This window comes from Cavia porcellus, unplaced genomic scaffold (genome assembly GCF_034190915.1).
Source record: "Cavia porcellus strain 051 isolate PalLab524CR breed Dunkin Hartley unplaced genomic scaffold, mCavPor4.1 scaffold_11, whole genome shotgun sequence".
Lineage (NCBI taxonomy): Eukaryota > Metazoa > Chordata > Mammalia > Rodentia > Caviidae > Cavia > Cavia porcellus.
In genome coordinates, this window is record NW_026947494.1 from 79,719,861 (window position 1) to 79,726,721 (window position 6,861).

The 6,861-nt window shown below is 36.1% G+C and overlaps 1 pseudogene; it reads right to left on the bottom strand.

Moving 5' to 3' along the window:
- Positions 1-2,212: 2,212 nt before the first annotated feature.
- On the bottom strand, positions 2,213-6,568 carry LOC100720412 (BCL2/adenovirus E1B 19 kDa protein-interacting protein 3-like; annotated as a pseudogene).
- Between the last annotated feature and the right edge of the window lie 293 nt (positions 6,569-6,861).

Here is a 6,861-nt window from a genome sequence, read left to right on the forward strand (position 1 = left end):
AAAAATTTATTGGATTCCAAAAGAGGCCAAGGCTTATTTTCTGCTCCTTTCTTTTCAAGGAATTACAACAGCTAAATTTGTCAGCATTTAACATTCACTGTAATCACCAAGGGTACTGAGTGTAAACTCAGTAGGTTGTAACATGAAAAACCTGATCTCAAGTTTCTGAAGAATAATGTCAAATTTTTTCGCTAAATAGATGCCTTAACTTCTGCATAATTGTTGGACTTTCTTTTTCAATTATTTTTAATAGCATTAGTCCTGATTGAAAAATATCTAACTTTTAGACATTTGATTTTGGAAACTTTATTTTTCCAGGGCTACAGCTTTAACCTTCTCTGAGTCAGCTTATTGAATCTTTGGGGTTTAACAAGTGCAAAGCTATAGTGACACCAAGATTCATACGTTGAAGCATATTCCTTAAATTTGATCCAATGACTTTCTGAATATCTCTACTTGAATGTTTAAAAAGGTCCCAAATGTTCTGTGCTCCCTGCTCCAATCACAGGAAACGAGGGGGAGGGCTTCATACATACATCACACTTATCACCCATTCCATCACCAGTATTCAAAAAAAAACTACCAAGCCCTACTGGTTCTGCCTCCAAAATTCTGAAGTTTACCTCACTGTTGAGGTTTAGGCCCTCTAAACCCTGTATCAAGACAATTATACCGTGGTATTTTTAGTCTTTTCAGCATGTTTTTTCTCCACTCACCTTCTGGAGATAAACAACCGGTGAGCCTCACCTGACCACAGGACTCCTTGTTAACAAGAGCCCTCTCTATGTATTGTCGCAGAACTTTGCTTCTAGAACTTGATCCTAGGTAACTCTTGTAGTTTAATCCTCAGATTTGGCTTTGAGTTTTATTCCCCAGGAATCTTTAAACATTTGGTGATACAAACACTTTCTACTTTTCAAAACTTTTGCAACCAGTGTACATGGTTGTGGGAATTTATACAAATATTAAAACTAGATATATACCCTTTTCCTGTTAAACTGTTGCCAAGGGCTCTGAATGCAAATTTGATTACTAAATTTGAGGTATAATCTTAAATTTTGCAGAATAATGACAATTTTTTAATCCAATAGATGCCTTAACCTTTACAAAACTGTTGATTTTTTTTAAATTTAAAATGTTTCATTCATTTTAATAAACCTGAATTAAGTATGGAAAGTTGAAACATATACAGTATAATATACATAGTGTAACAGAGATGCAGCCTTTTTAAAACTCATGCTGTGGAAAAGGCAAAGAATGACATAAGGGGGAACAGGGCTGGTTTAATCAACATAATTTCATGATATCCAATTTTTAGCCTTTTGTAATAATAATAATCTTGAAAGAATTTGGTGATAGGTTTTTTCTATTTCCTGTCTTCTACACTGCACACAGACTTCCTTATAATAAAGTTTAAGAGCACATAAAAGTTGAGCACAACAATAAGATTAAATCTGGAAATTCAGAATAATGAAGAGTAAATGATACTGAAGAGATGCTTTAATCAGAAAACTGACCACTCAAAAAAAAAAAAAAAACCCTAACAGAAAGAAAAGAAAAGAAAGCTGACCACTTCAGGTGACTACCTGGAGTTACAACAGTGCAAATACAGTTACAGTTTAGGGTACTAACTCAGGGGAATTTGTAATTGTACCTTGCTGTCTATTTATTAGCTAAGAACAATTTATATAATTAAATGGTCTTTATAGACAATCTGATCCCTTCTAAATGAAACATTCTACAATAGCATAATTATAAGGCTACAATATTTCTTTTGGGCAAATCTCTTAATGAATTAATACTTTCTTTTCTTTCTCTTTTTTACATGCAATGATTTGTTTATTTGTTTGTTTGTTGAGATAGGAGCAATCTATGTAGTTCAGGTTGACCTTGAACTTAGTATGTAAACCAAAGTGGACTCACACTCATGGTAATTCTCCTGCCTCAGCCTCTAAAGCACTGTGATCACACATGTGCTCCAGCACGCCCAGCAATGTAGTGATTTGAATAACAGTGTCTTCCATTCTTTGATTAGAAAGTGTTTTTAAAAAATTAAGATTAAACTTTTTAAATAATACATATAGCATGACTAGTATATTAAAATTTTACTTTTTCCAAATACCTAATATCCAAATAAAATTTACCACTGAGTTCTTATAGTTAGATATTAGTCTGCCATGCTTATAATTGATCCCATAGCTATAGTTATAGGTCAGCATGATTTTAGTGTCCATTCTTTCACTTTACTAGTCAGAAACCCACCATCTACAGAATATACAAGCCATGCAGCCACCCAAACATCACGATAGCTCTTCAAGTTAGCGATCACAACCTCGGATACAAGTCCCAGCAAAGTTGGATCCAACTCTTCTCCAAAAGTGCTGCTGGAGGTTGTCAGATACCTTCCGGTGTAGATCCCCAATCCAGTGGCTGAAGAGTGAGACAGTGGCAGAGACAGAAGAAAAACCTTCAGAAATTCTGCTGAGAAAATGTCCCCTTCTTGGTAACACTCATGTTTCTGAGATCGAGAGTCACTGTCACCTCAGGTGTTTAAAGCAGAACTCTTTATAGGGTACATTTTCTAGCTGACTTAACTAACCTCATATTCAGTCTGAGTTTTTCTTCAATATACATTTAACTTTTTTCCTTCTCTCAATATAATCCCCCTTGGCCTGAGAGCTGTTCTTTTCTCTAATGCCATGTGTGTTCATTTCAGAAACTCTATTGGCATCTCATGGTGTCTCTGAGCAAGGTAGGCTGTCACAGTACTAACTCTTGGGGCTACTGCGCCCAGATTGATGCTGGGAATTTAGAAGTACTTTTTGCACATCACCATCATAAATAGAAACCGAGGCTGGAGTACTACTCCCATTCTCATTGTTCCTGAAGTGCGGTTCTACCCAGAGACCTTCAGGTTCTCCTCCTGCAACCTGAGAACCCACTTTGCAGCATGACACCATAGGATTCTCCACTGGGGGCTCTTTGCCAGCTGCAACAGCACCTTATCAGCTGTCACACAGGAGCGTGAGTGATGCGAGCCTGCAGCTCTGTGTCAATGCTCTGTTGCAATTCACCTTCAAATAAATTTTGCAGGATTGCCCCAGCCCCACATCCCACACTATCTCCTCATTTTATTAGGTGACATCACAAGATTCGCAGGTGGCTTCCTTTTAGACTGATCTGCTCTCTCTTTGTGCTAGCGGAAGCTCTGTGAGCTGCGAGCACTATCCTTTGCACAATTTAGTTTACTCATTTCTCTCTGTATATTTGATGTTCGTAGAATCTCAAATCCATTTCTTTTTCTTTTCCTTGAGACTGAAAATGACATTTGGCAGAGTTGTCCAAATTTTGAATAATGATATTTCTTTCTCATTGGTTTTTAATTGAAGAACAAACATGTTTTAATTGACAAAATAATAGGATGGTGGAAAAGCAAATATGTTTAAGAACCAAATGCTTCCTAGGTATCAAGGGAAATATTCTTGGCACCAAATAAAGTCATAGTGATTAGCACTCTGGGAGGGAAGAAAGAGAGTGAACTACAATTTTCCAGGGTAGAAACAAATGCAGGAAGTATTTGAATATCCTAAAACTGAAAGCAATTTTACTGCTGTCACTGTAAATTCTTGTTGCTATTTTCCTCAATTGATTGCACTCAGTGTTGATAAAGGAAACAGTAGAGTGGGGATAAAAATTCATGTCTTTTCCTCAGCTATCACAGATGTGATACCTGAGGTTCATACAACAACAGAGAAATTTGCTAAGAGCAAAACACTATGAATGTATCCATCAAAATTTTATGTGGCAAGAGAGACTTCAGAAAAGAAGACTCAAAGACAATAAACCATTGTTTATTTTATGCTGTCAGATGAACGAAGTTAATAAAAGTATCTCACAATGTTTGTGATCAAAGTGGGATGTCTAATTGTTTCAACATAATTAGAAAAAAGCCTGAACTACTGGTAATAAAGAGAGACTGAACAGGGTCTGCTCAAATTATTTTTTATCTCTGCATATAGCAACCCTTCTGCTCATATTTGGACAAGACACATCATATAACTTCAGCAGGTAGGAAAGAAGACCTTACTAGATGTTATGAGTTGATTTGAAAAAAATATTCTAGGTTTTACACTCTGCCTAGCATAGAAAGAGTAAGTAGGAAATGAATGGGTAATTGAAGGTAAAAAGATCCATTTTCTGAGACTCTCCCAGTCTCTCCAAACACAAATTCCTCAGGAGGCCAGATTGTCATGCTAGGGTGTGATCATCCCGAGACTCAGACTTATTAACGTGTCTCAAATCAATCAGCACTCTGGAGAGCAACTTGGAGCCTTGGAATTGGCCTTCAGTCTGGAATGATTAGCCTGGTTCCCAGGGGGCTAACAGTGGCAATAGTGAAACAACCAATACAATCTTTCACTCAGACTGTGTGTTGCTTAAAAAGAACAGACTCTGGTGTAATTATTTTCTACTCTCAAATAATCGAGAGTTCTCAAAAGAGCTTCATGTTAAAATGTATAGCACATTCCTCAAGTCTAGTGGAAAGAAGCAACGTATAAACTCATATTTGATAAAGCAATTGACTAAGAGGGAATTTGATTAAATTAAATTAAATTAAAACTCACTTTCCGTACTGCTTATTCACACACAGCATTTACACTGATTAATATTAACAAGTAAACTTAGTCATTTACAATTTATTGTAAGAGAAGCATTTAAGAATATATAAATATATGCCTAAAATATGTATTATACACCAGAATACAGATTATCTACTTTAATAGTTCTAAAATCTAATAGAATCTGACAGTAACTGTCTAAAGGAAATTTTCAGGACAATGTAAAAGCAAAGATTCTCACACAGATATGAAAATGACCTCTGGTTGAAGAACTTATTTATTCATATTATATTTGGCAAGCAGGAAGATATTTTAACCTGTTCAAAAGAAAGAATGTAAGCAGCACAAAAATCTATGAAATAAAAGGATTTGAAACAAATTGAAATAGATTAAACTTGTTTTAGCTGAGTGGAGGAACTCAACGAAATTCTTTATCTGACGACAAAATTTGTATATCTATCAGTTATTTGCATTCTATGAAACTTCATAAAATTACTCAGTACTATGAATAGGGCTACAATCTGATAACCCTGAGGATGTATTAATATACAATGCAGTTTTTAATTGAAAGTTAACAATTTTCTTTCTTTCTTTTTTTTTTTTTTTTGTTTTTTTGTTTTTTTTCCTTTTTATCGGTACCAGGGATCGAACTTATGACTGCTTGCTTGCAAGGCAGGCGCTTATGCCGCTGAGCTAAATCCCCAGCCCCAAAAGATAACAATTTTCTATACTGTTAATTTAAGATATCATAGTAAGCACCTAGTAGGATTGGCTTAGATTAAATTTTTTTTCTTTCTTCAAATTATTTATCACATGATGTGCCTAAAATTATACTGAAAGAGAATAAATAAGAGCTAGGTAGAAAGAGTATAACGTACTTTTTAGGACTGTACCTTCTAGGACTTAGACACAGTCACCCAAGTTAGCCCAGGGCAGCATTCTTCAGGTAGATTTACCAGAGTCACCACTGTAAGGGAAAGTAAGAAACAGGAAACTGGCCCTGAGAAAAGGGCTGCTCCAGTGGCCGACAGCCCTCGGCCAGATTTGCACTCCTTCCCTACCAGACCCATCCCTGGAAGGCCAGAAATTGACCCAAATAAGAAAGCTAACAGTTGCATGAATCCAGAGAAGGTTTAAGTCACCTATTCATAAAAAACTGTAAAAAGTTGTGTGTTTGAATGAGCAGGTGTGGTGTTGAGAGAGAGGTGAGTGGGCACATTTTCCCACAGCTCTCCATCTCCTCCAGAAAAGCGTATACAACATGGACCCATGTTCGCACTGGACTTGTCTCTTGAGTGGGTCCTACAGTCTCTATCTCTGCCTAGTAGACCTTACTAATCCTTTTCAGATGCATCCTGAAACTTCTTTTCTGTGAGGGCAGGCAGCAAGGCTGCTACAGGAGACTGGGTTACACACGGGAAACTCTCAGACCCAGCCTGGTGGCAATACTAAGATATTATCATGTCTTTTTATTAGTATTTTCCTTCTGTGACACTATGAATTTTGATAGAGTTGGTAGGGTATATGTCATTATGCAAAAAGTACCTATCAAAACTACTTTATGTATATGTAATAAAAATTTAATTGATTTTGTAACTTCTTTAATGGAATATTTAAGAAAATTAATTAAAAAAGAAAACTCATTGAAAAATAAACTACTCTATTATTATAGCTTTTTTGTTTTGAATATGTCATTTATTTCAACTTTATTTTTTGCTCAGATCTTACCCATTATATCATCATTGTGAAATTATTCAGTTTGTTACAATTGGGGAAAAACACTGGATTTAGATGGGAATTTTATTTAGCTGTAACCATAAGGTTTACTGGCTACTCAGCTTCAAATGCTTAGGTTTGTTTTCTCTCTTTTAACCAAATCGGAAGTCCTTCTCCTCATCTTCCTCCTCCTCTACTCCTCTACTCCTCTTCTTCCACTCCTCCTCCTCCATCTCTCTACTTCTCCTCCTGCTTCTTCTTGATAAAAAGATTTAGACAGTGCTAGCTCTGAAGAGACCAATGGACCTCACACTAATCACCATTTCCCTTGCACACACAGGAGTGCCAGTGTATTTTATAATGGGAAGGTAAGATCAGAAAATAAACATGTACGGGCTTATTGCACCCTTCTTGGGCTCAGACTCTCTCTTTTTTCCATATATAAATGAAACTAGACTTGAGCTTTTGGTCAGCATGTGTATATTTTGTCCACTCGTCTAGGCTTAAGAGAGATAAGGGAACCATT